At 57.7% G+C, this 12149-nt stretch overlaps 1 protein-coding gene across 1 annotated transcript in view; it reads right to left on the bottom strand.

The window, feature by feature from the left end:
- Positions 1-12149, bottom strand: part of LOC121272206 (disks large homolog 4-like) — a 447756-nt gene that overhangs the window by 385761 nt on the left and 49846 nt on the right. The gene's annotated exons all lie outside the window — the stretch shown is intronic.

The following is a 12149-nucleotide window of genomic DNA, read 5'->3' on the forward strand; positions in this document are numbered from 1 at the left end:
TTTTAGAGTTAAAATATTCACTGCCACCACAATGAAATGGTCCAGTTTCTAAAGCAACCATATTTTGAATAAATAGAGATACAAATCATTGCATGCTGCCTCTCTGCAAGAAGCTCACACTCAGCATCAGAAGTGTTGCTGAATCTCAAAGCAGTGTTTATGCTCCTCAATTGTTTATGTATTATTTCAAAATGTCACCTTTATTATTAGGCAGAGAGGAGGAGAAGTGACATCACTGAAGGGCAGGATGATGGGTGACATCACAAAGATGGGGGCCTTTCTCTGTCTCTAACCGCGTGCTGTACCTGTCCTGGGAGTGTTTGATGGGGACAGTGTAGAGGGGGCTTCACTCTGTATCTAACCCTGTGCTGTACCTGTCCTGGGAGTGTTTGATGGGGACAGTGTAGAGGGAGCTTTACTCTGTATCTAACCCCGTGCTGTACATGTCCTGGGAGTGTTTGATGGGGACAGTGTAGAGGGAGCTTCACTCTGTATCTAACCCCGTGCTGTACCTGTCCTGGGAGTGTTTGATGGGGACAGTGTAGAGGGTGCTTTACTCTGTATCTAACCCCGTGCTGTACCTGTCCTGGGAGTGTTTGATGGGGACAGTGTAGAGGGTGCTTTACTCTGTATCTAACCCCGTGCTGTACCTGTCCTGGGAGTGTTTGATGGGGACAGTGTAGAGGGTGCTTTACTCTGTAGCTAAGCTGTGCTATACATGGTGACAAAGGTGTGGAAACCATGACATTGTAGAGAAACCCATCACCCAGCAGATGCCTATTCTTGTGTTATCTAGGTTTGAATTTAGTTGATTTAATGCTGAAATCAAGGGATTATATTGCACCATGTGGAAAAGATAATTAATTCAAATAAATTATTATATATTTATAAATTGGCCTACTAACTTTATATCTTTTTTTTGGATATGTACATAAACACCTGATATTCTTGAATAGTAGTGAATCATTTGGGTGGCTGTGGTGATTAATGCTCACAGGGGTAGGCCATTCAGCCCTCTAAACCTGTTGCACTGGGTACAGCACGCAAGTCTCCAGAACAACATGCGCCATAATTTGTGGCACAATTATTCTTCGCCTGGCAAATTAAGAACATCACAGCGAGGGGAAGAGGTCATGTGGGACTTAAATGAATAGGATAACATGCAGGCAGCTTTATCAACTCAGCGAGTGTGAAATGAAGACAGAAGCTGGGTGAATTGATGGGTAGATTCAATGTCATAAGAGGGACTGAGAGTGAAATAAAGAGGGGGGAAAAAGGTTGAATTAAGAGAGGGAGAAAGAAACAGACAGAACAGAAAAGCAAAAATATAAACTCAAATCAAAACTTTGACATTTTTAAAATCTCCGACAATTAAAACAGGAAGGAAGAAGCTCCAACACGTAATGGTTAATTCCCAGTGCTAGAGATTAATTGGCAATAAATGACTCTTTTTTGGATCATTCAAAGAGTACTCGGACTGGGATAAACCAGATCTAACTTTCTGTGCCGAGTATTGTGGGTATTTACCGCAGCAACTTCAACGCTGAGGCAGACGGCAAGATGCTGATTTTGTGAAGCGAACAGCGGACTGACCCAACAGAGCAATAACATTTGGTTATTGGTGCTTATCCACACATCTGTCCCTTGCTTTAGGCTGTTGCACCATTTATGGATAAATAATGATGAGCAACATTAACCTCACAATTATTTCAAAAGTAAATGCTGGACTATCATCTTTTACTAAAATCGGCCATTGGTGTCCTCTGTGGCTCAGTGGGTAGCCCTCCCACCTCCAAGTCACAAGGTTCTGGGTTCAAGCCCCACTTCCGAGATTTGACTGCTTAGTCCAGATCGATTCTCTCAGTGCAGTACCGAGGGAGGGTCAGGACTGAGGGGACGCCCACTGTTTGAGGGTCAGTACTGAGGGAGCGCAGCACTGTTGGAGGGCAGCACTATCGGAGGGTCAATACTGAGGGAACGCCGCACTATCGGAGGGTCAGGACTGAGGGAATTCTGCACTGTCAGGGGGTCAATACTGAGGGAGTGCCGCACTGTCGGAGGGTCAGTACTGAGGGAGTGCCGCACTGTCGGAGGGTCAGGACTGAGGGAATTCTGCACTGTCAGGGGGTCAATACTGAGGGAGTGCCGCACTGTCGGAGGGTCAGTACTGAGGGAGTGCCGCACTGTCGGAGGGTCAGTACTGAGTGAGTGCTGCACTGTCAGAGGGTCAGTACTGAGTGAGTGCTGCACTGTCAGAGGGTCAGTACTGAGGGAGTGCCGCACTGTCGGAGGGTCAGTACTGAGGGAGTGCCGCACTGTCGGAGGGTCAGTACTGAGGGAGTGCCGCACTGTCGGAGGGTCAGTACTGAGTGAGTGCTGCACTGTCAGAGGGTCAGTACTGAGTGAGTGCTGCACTGTCAGAGGGTCAGTACTGAGGGAGTGCCGCACTGTCGGAGGGTCAGTACTGAGGGAGTGCCGCACTGTCGGAGGGTCAGTACTGAGTGAGTGCCGCACTGTCAGAGGGTCAGTACTGAGGGAGTGTCACACTGTCAGAGGGTCAGTACTGAGGGAGTGCTGCACTGTCGGAGGGTCAGTACTGAGGGAGTGCCGCTGCGTCAGAGGGTCAGTATCGAGGAAGCGCCGCACAGTCAGAGGTTCAGTACTGAGGGAATGCTGCACTAACGGAGGGTCAGTACTGAGGGAATGCTGCGCTTTCGGGAGGGTCAGTACCAAGGGAGCGCAGCACTGTCAGAGGGTCAGTACCTAGGGAGGGCCAGACAGCCAGAGGGTCAATATTAAGGGGCAGCTGCACTATCAGAGAGTCAGTGCTGAGGGAGCACTGCACTGTCAGAGTGGCAGTGTTGAGGGAGCACTGCACTGTCTGAGTGGCAGTGTTGAGGGAGCACTGCACTGTCTGAGTGGCAGTGTTGAGGGAGCACTGCACTGTCTGAGTGGCAGTGTTGAGGGAGCACTGCACTGTCTGAGTGGCAGTGTTGAGGGAGCACTGCACTGTCTGAGTGGCAGTGTTGAGGGAGCACTGCACTGTCTGAGTGGCAGTGTTGAGGGAGCACTGCACTGTCTGAGTGGCAGTGTTGAGGGAGCACTGCACTGTCTGAGTGGCAGTGCTGAGGGAGCACTGCACTGTCAGAGTGGCAGTGTTGAGGGAGCACTGCACTGTCTGAGTGGCAGTGTTGAGGGAGCACTGCACTGTCTGAGTGGCAGTGTTGAGGGAGCACTGCACTGTCTGAGTGGCAGTGTTGAGGGAGCACTGCACTGTCTGAGTGGCAGTGTTGAGGGAGCACTGCACTGTCTGAGCAAGGCGCAGTTGTGGTGGAGCACTGCAATACAGGAAATTCCAGCTTTGATATGAGGCCATAAGCCAAGGCTCCAATTGCTGTCGCAGGTGGGCATTAATAAAAACATAGCAACTTCTTAAAGAAAAACAGGGGAGAAACTCTCCACTATCCTGGGACTATATTTATCCTTCAACCAATATCAGAAGAAAAAGTCATTACTACATCCCTGCTCATTAGAGATTGGTTTGCATAAATTGCCTCTGCCTTCTCTATATTAAAACAGTGACTACACTTAAAAAAACATGTACTTAATAGGCTGTGAAACATTGAGGCTTCCTGAGGCCACGAGAGGTGCTATAGAAATGTAAATTTTTTTTTAAAACTGGAGCTGTTTGAATGAATATTTTGGGGAGAAAATTTAAAATTTACAAAGGGGGCTATTCGAAACTGCCTGGGAGAATGAGGGCCATGGGATTGGCTTAGCTAACTCCAGTGTTTTCTGCGATTCTATCTCGTTGCCTTTTGACAGTGTGTGAAGCACCAGAAGTACAGGTGACCATTCGTGCCCATCGTGTCGCTGCTGGCTCTTAGCAAGAGCTAGCAACTAAACCCACTCCCATTGGTTTCCTGCCTCTCCTGAAGGCACAGATTTGTGCTGAGGGGCAGTTACATCCAAGAGCTCTGGAGAAGCCCCTCCATCACACCTCCGACAGCAGGCTATGCAACTATTGCGGCTTCCCAATTCCACTCTCCCTCAATACCACCAAACTAAAACCCAAACAAACCGGTCATTTGACTTGTTTGCTGTTCGTGGAGTTTGCTGTCCGAGTTGGTCACTGCATTTCCCCGCGTAAAGATGGCTGCGTTTCAAAAGTAATTCAGCGAAGGTGAAGCACTACGGATGTGTGGTTAGGTTTCTAGAATTCCAAATGAAGGGACACGGGTCTACATCTGATTCCCCCACGCGGTGACGGGACGCGGGTCTGTGTCTGTGATTCCCCCACACGGTGACAGGACGCGGGTCTGTGTCTGTGATTCCCCCACACGGTGACGGGACGGGGGTCTGTGATTCCCCCACATGGTGACGGGACGCGCGTCTGTGTCTGTGATTCCCCCACATGGTGACAGGACGCGGGTCTGTATCTGTGATTCCCCCACACGGTGACAGGACGCGGGTCGGTGTCTGTGATTCCCCCACACGGTGACAGGACGGGGGTCTGTGATTCCCCTACACGGTGACAGGACATGGGTCTGTGTCTGTGATTCCCCCACACGGTGACGGGACGCGGGTCTGTGTCTGTGAATCCCCCACACAGTGACGGGACGCGGGTGTGTGTCTGTGATTCCCCCACACGGTGAAGTGACGCGGGTCTGTGATTCCCCCACATGGTGACGGGACGCGGGTCGGTGTCTGTAATTCCCCCACACGGTGACGGGACGCGGGTCTGTGTCTGTGATTCCCCCACAGGGTGACAGGACGCGGTTCTGTGTCTGTGAATCCCCCACATGGTGACAGGACGCTGGTCTGTGTCTGTGATTCCCCCACACGGTGACGGGACGCGGGTCTGTGTCTGTGATTCCCCCACACGGTGACAGGACGCGGGTCTGTGTCTGTGATTCCCCCAAACGGTGACGGGACGCCGGGTCTGTGTCTGTGATTCCCCCACACGGTGACAGGACGCGGGTCTGTGTCTGTGATTCCCCCACACGGTGACAGGACGCGGGTCTGTGTCTGTGATTCCCCCACACGGTGACGGGACGCGGGTCTGTGATTCCCCCACATGGTGACAGGACGCGTGTCTGTGTCTGTGATTCCCCCACACGGTGACGGGACGCGGGACTGTGTCTGTGATTCCCCCACACGGTGACAGGATGCGGGTCTGTGTCTGTGATTCCCCCACATGGTGACAGGACGCTGGTCTGTGTCTCTGATTCCCCCACACGGTGACGGGACGCGGGTCTGTGTCTGTGATTACCCCCACACGGTGAGGGGACGCGGGTCTGTGTCTGTGATTCACCCACACGGTGACAGGACGCGGGTCTGTGTCTGTGATTCCCCCACACGGTGACGGGACGCGGGTCTGTGTCTGTGATTCCCCCACACGGTGACAGGACGCGGGTCTGTGTCTGTGATTCCCCCACACGGTGACGGGACGCGGGTCTGTGTCTGTGATTCTCCCACATGGTGACGGGACGCGGGTCTGTGTCTGTGATTCCCCCACACGGTGACGGGACGCGGGTCTGTGTCTGTGATTCCCCCCACACGGTGACGGGACACAGGTCTCAGTCTGTGATTCCCCCACACGGTGACGGGACGCAGGTCTGGGTCAGTTATTCCCACACATGGTGACAGGATGCGGGTCTGTGTCTGTGATTCCCCCACACGGTGACGGGACGCGGGTCTGTGATTCCCCCACACGGTGACGGGACGCGGGTCTGTGTCTGTGATTCCCCCACACGGCGACGGGACGCGGGTCTGTGTCTGTGATTCCCCCACACGGTGACAGGACGCGGGTCTGTGTCTGTGATTCCCCCACACGGTGAAGGGACGCGGGTCTGTGATTCCCCCACACGGTGACAGGACGTGGGTCTGTGTCTGTTATTCCCACACATGGTGACAGGATGCGGGTCTGTGTCTTTGATTCCCCCACACGGTGACGGGACGCGGGTCTGTGATTCCCCCACACGGTGACGGGACGTGGGTCTGTGTCTGTGTTTCCACCAGATGGTGACAGGACGCGGGTCTGTGTCTGTGATTCCCCCACACGGTGACGGGACGCGGGTCTGTGTCTGTGATTCCCCCACACAGTGAGGGGACGCGGGTCTGTGTCTGTGATTCACCCACACGGTGACAGGACGCGGGTCTGTGTCTGTGATTCCCCCACACGGTGAAGGGACGCGGGTCTGTGATTCCCCCACACGGTGACGGGGCGCGGGTCTGTGTCTGTGAATCCCCCACACGGTGACTGGACGCGGGTCTGTGTCTGTGATTCCCCCACACGGTGACGGGACACTGGTCTGTGTCTGTGATTCCCCCACACGGTGAAGGGACGCGGGTCTGTGATTCCCCCACACGGTGACAGGACGCGGGTCTGTGTCTGTGATTCCCCCACACGGTGACAGGACGCGGGTCTGTGTCTGTGATTCCCCCACACGGTGAAGGGACGCGGGTCTGTGATTCCCCCACACGGTGACGGGGCGCGGGTCTGTGTCTGTGAATCCCCCACACTGTGACGGGACGCGGGTCTGTGTCTGTGATTCTCCCACACAGTGACAGGACGCGGGCCTGTGTCTGTGATTCCCACACACGGTGACGGGACGCGGGTCTGTGTCTGTGATTCCCCCACACGGTGACAGGACGCGGGTCTGTGTCTGTGATTCCCCCACACGGTGACGGGACGCGGGTCTGTGATTCCCCCACATGGTGACGGGACGCGCGTCTGTGTCTGTGATTCCCCCACATGGTGACAGGACGCGGGTCTGTATCTGTGATTCCCCCACACGGTGACAGGACGCGGGTCGGTGTCTGTGATTCCCCCACACGGTGACAGGACGGGGGTCTGTGATTCCCCTACACGGTGACAGGACATGGGTCTGTGTCTGTGATTCCCCCACACGGTGACGGGACGCGGGTCTGTGTCTGTGAATCCCCCACACAGTGACGGGACGCGGGTGTGTGTCTGTGATTCCCCCACACGGTGAAGTGACGCGGGTCTGGGATTCCCCCACATGGTGACGGGACGCGGGTCGGTGTCTGTAATTCCCCCACACGGTGACGGGACGCGGGTCTGTATCTGTGATTCCCCCACACGGTGACGGGACGCGGGTCTGTGTCTGTGATTCCCCCACATGGTGATGGGACGCGGGTCTGTGTCGGTGACTCCCCCACACGGTGACGGGACGCGGGTCTGTGTCTGTGATTCCCCCACACGGTGAAGGGACGCGGGTCTGTGTCTGTGATTCCCCCACACGGTGACGGGACGCGGGTCTGTGTCTGTGATTCCCCCACACGGTGACGGGACGCGGGACTGTATCTGTGATTCCCCCACACGGTGACAGGACGCGGGTCTGTGTCTGTGATTCCCCCACACGGTGACGGGACGCGGGTCTGTGATTCCCCCACATGGTGACAGGACGCGTGTCTGTGTCTGTGATTGCCCCACACGGTGACGGGACGCGGGTCTGTGTCTGTTATGCCCACACATGGTGACAGGATGCGGGTCTGTGTCTGTGATTCCCCCACACGGTGACGGGACACGGGTCTGTGTCTGTGATTCCCCCACACGGTGACTGGACACGGGTCTGTGTCTGTGATTCCCCCACACGGTGACGGGACGCGGGTCTGTGTATGTGATTCCCCCAGATGGTGACAGGACACGGGTCTGTGTCTGTGATTCACCCACACGGTGACGGGACACGGGTCTGTGTCTGTGATTCCCACATACGGCGACGGGACGTGGGTTTGTGTCTGTGATTCCCCCACACGGTGACGGGACGCGGGACTGTGTCTGTGATTCCCCCACACGGTGACAGGATGCGGGTCTGTGTCTGTGATTCCCCCACATGGTGACAGGACGCTGGTCTGTGTCTCTGATTCCCCCACACGGTGACGGGACGCGGGTCTGTGTCTGTGATTTCCCCCACACGGTGAGGGGACGCGGGTCTGTGTCTGTGATTCACCCACACGGTGACAGGACGCGGGTCTGTGTCTGTGATTCCCCCACACGGTGACGGGACGCGGGTCTGTGTCTGTGATTCCCCCACACGGTGACAGGACGCGGGTCTGTGTCTGTGATTCCCCCCACACGGTGACGGGACACAGGTCTCAGTCTGTGATTCCCCCACACGGTGACGGGACGCAGGTCTGGGTCAGTTATTCCCACACATGGTGACAGGATGCGGGTCTGTGTCTGTGATTCCCCCACACGGTGACGGGACGCGGGTCTGTGATTCCCCCACACGGTGACGGGACGCGGGTCTGTGTCTGTGATTCCCCCACACGGCGACGGGACGCGGGTCTGTGTCTGTGATTCCCCCACACGGTGACAGGACGCGGGTCTGTGTCTGTGATTCCCCCACACGGTGAAGGGACGCGGGTCTGTGATTCCCCCACACGGTGACAGGACGTGGGTCTGTGTCTGTTATTCCCACACATGGTGACAGGATGCGGGTCTGTGTCTTTGATTCCCCCACACGGTGACGGGACGCGGGTCTGTGATTCCCCCACACGGTGACGGGACGTGGGTCTGTGTCTGTGATTCCACCAGATGGTGACAGGACGCGGGTCTGTGTCTGTGATTCCCCCACACGGTGACGGGACGCGGGTCTGTGTCTGTGATTCCCCCACACGGTGAGGGGACGCGGGTCTGTGTCTGTGATTCACCCACACGGTGACAGGACGCGGGTCTGTGTCTGTGATTCCCCCACACGGTGAAGGGACGCGGGTCTGTGATTCCCCCACACGGTGACGGGGCGCGGGTCTGTGTCTGTGAATCCCCCACACGGTGACTGGACGCGGGTCTGTGTCTGTGATTCCCCCACACGGTGACGGGACACTGGTCTGTGTCTGTGATTCCCCCACACGGTGAAGGGACGCGGGTCTGTGATTCCCCCACACGGTGACAGGACGCGGGTCTGTGTCTGTGATTCCCCCACACGGTGACAGGACGCGGGTCTGTGTCTGTGATTCCCCCACACGGTGAAGGGACGCGGGTCTGTGATTCCCCCACACGGTGACGGGGCGCGGGTCTGTGTCTGTGAATCCCCCACACTGTGACGGGACGCGGGTCTGTGTCTGTGATTCTCCCACACAGTGACAGGACGCGGGTCTGTGTCTGTGATTCCCCCACACGGTGACGGGACGCGGGTCTGTGTCTGTGATTCCCCCACATGGTGACGGGACGCGTGTCTGTGTCTGTGACGCCCCCACACGGTGACGGGACGCGGGTCTGCGTCTGTTATTCCCACACATGGTGACAGGATGCGGGTCTGTGTCTGTGATTCCCACACAAGGTGACGGGACGCGGGTCTGTGATTCCCCCACACGGTGACGGGACGCGGGTCTGTGTCTGTGATTCCCCCACACGGTGAGGGGACGCGGGTCTGTGTCTGTGATTCCCCCACACGGTGAAGTGACGCGGGTCTGTGATTCCCCCACACGGTGACGGGGCGCGGGTCTGTGTCTGTGAATCCCCCACACGGTGACTGGACGCGGGTCTGTGTCTGTGATCCCCCCACACGGTGACGGGACACGGGTCTGTGTCTGTGATTCCCCCACACGGTGAAGGGACGCGGGTCTGTGATTCCCCCACACGGTGACAGGACGCGGGTCTGTGTCTGTGATTCCCCCACACGGTGACAGGACGCGGGTCTGTGTCTGTGATTCCCCCACACGGTGAAGGGACGCGGGTCTGTGATTCCCCCACACGGTGACGGGGCGCGGGTCTGTGTCTGTGAATTCCCCACACTGTGACGGGACGCGGGTCTGTGTCTGTGATTCTCCCACACAGTGACAGGACGCGGGTCTGTGTCTTTAATTCCCACACACGGTGATGGGACGCGGGTCTGTGTCTGTGATTCCCCCACACGGTGACGGGACGCAGGTCTGTGTCTGTGATTCCCCCACACGGTGACGGGACTCGGGTCTGTGACTGTGATTCCCCCACACGGTGACGGGACGCGGGTCTGTGTCTGTGATTCCCCCACACGGTGATGGGACGCAGGTCTGTGATTCCCCCACACAGTGACGGGACGCGGGTCTGTGTCTGTGGTTCCCCCACACGGTGACGGGACGCGATTCTGTGTCTGTGATTCCCCCACACGGTAACGGGACGCGTGTCTCTGTCTGTGATTCCCCCACACGGTGACGGGACGCGGTTCTGTATCTGTGATTCCCCCACACGGTGACAGGACGCGGGCCTGTGTCTGTGATTCCCCCACACGGTGACGGGACGCGGGTCTGTGTCTGTGATTCCCCCACACGGTGACGGGACGCGGGTCTGTGTCTGTGATTCCCCAACACGGTGACGAGACGCGGGTCTGTGTCTGTGATTCTCCCACACGGTGACGGGACGCGGGTCTGTGATTCCCCCACACGGTGACGGGACGCGGGTCTGTGTCTGTGATTCCCCCACACGGTGATGGGACGCGGGTCTGTGTCGGTGACTCCCCCACACGGTGACGGGACGCGGGTCTGTGTCTTTGATTCCCCCACACGGTGACAGGACGCGGGTCTGTGTCTGTGATTCCCCCACACGGTGACGGGACGCGTGTCTGTGTCTGTGACGCCCCCACACGGTGACGGGACGCGGGTCTGCGTCTGTTATTCCCACACATGGTGACAGGATGCGGGTCTGTGTCTGTGATTCCCCCACACGGTGACGGGAAGCGGGTCTGTGATTCCCCCACACGGTGACGGGACGTGGGTCTGTGTCTGTGATTCCCCCAGATGGTGACAGGATGCGGGTCTGTGTCTGTGATTCCCACACACGGTGACGGGACGCGGGTTTGTGTCTGTGATTCCCCCACACGGTGACGGGACGCGGGTCTGTGTCTGTGATTCCCCCACACGGTGACAGGACGCGGGTCTGTGTCTGTGAATCCCCCACATGGTGACAGGACGCTGGTCTGTGTCTGTGATTCCCCCACACGGTGACGGGACGCGGGTCTGTGTCTGTGATTCCCCCACACGGTGACAGGACGCGGGTCTGTGTCTGTGATTCCCCCACACGGTGACGGGACGCCGGTCTGTTTCTGTGATTCCCCCACACGGTGACAGGACGCGGGTCTGTGTCTGTGATTCCCCCACATGGTGACAGGACGCTGGTCTGTGTCTGTGATTCCCCCACACGGTGATGGGACGCGGGTCTGTGATTCCCCCACACGGTGACGGGGTGCGGGTCTGTTTCTGTGAATCCCCCACACTGTGACGGGACGCGGGTCTGTGTCTATGATTCCCCCATACGGTGACAGGACGCGGGTCTGTGTCTGTGATTCCCCCACACGGTGACGGGTCTGTGTCTGTGTCTGTGATTCCCCCACACGGTGACGGGACGCGGGTCTGTGTCTGTGATTCCCCCACACGGTGAGGGGACGCGGGTCTGTGTCTGTGATTCACCCACACGGTGACAGGACGCGGGTCTGTGTCTGTGATTCCCCCACACGGTGAAGTGACGCGGGTCTGTGATTCCCCCACACGGTGACGGGGCGCGGGTCTGTGTCTGTGAATCCCCCACACGGTGACTGGACGCGGGTCTGTGTCTGTGATTCCCCCACACGGTGACGGGACGCGGGTCTGTGTCTGTGATTCCCCCACACGGTGAAGGGACGCGGGTCTGTGATTCCCCCACACGGTGACAGGACGCGGGTCTGTGTCTGTGATTCCCCCACACAGTGACAGGACGCGGGTCTGTGTCTGTGATTCCCCCACACGGTGAAGGGACGCGGGTCTGTGATTCCCCCACACGGTGACGGGGCGCGGGTCTGTGTCTGTGAATTCCCCACACTGTGACGGGACGCGGGTCTGTGTCTGTGATTCCCCCACATGGTGACAGGACGCTGGTCTGTGTCTGTAATTCCCCCACACGGTGACGGGACGCGGGTCTGTGATTCCCCCACACGGTGACGGGGCGCGGGTCTGTTTCTGTGAATCCCCCACACTGTGACGGGACGCGGGTCTGTGTCTGTGATTCCCCCATACGGTGACGGGACGCGGGTCTGTGTCTGTGATTCCCCCACACGGTGACGGGTCTGTGTCTGTGTCTGTGATTCCCCCAAACAGTGACGGGACGCGGGTCTGTATCTGTGATTCCCCCACACGGTGACGGGACGCGGGTCTGTGTCTGTGATTCCCCC

Source organism: Carcharodon carcharias, chromosome 33, assembly GCF_017639515.1.
Source record: "Carcharodon carcharias isolate sCarCar2 chromosome 33, sCarCar2.pri, whole genome shotgun sequence".
Taxonomy (NCBI): domain Eukaryota; kingdom Metazoa; phylum Chordata; class Chondrichthyes; order Lamniformes; family Lamnidae; genus Carcharodon; species Carcharodon carcharias.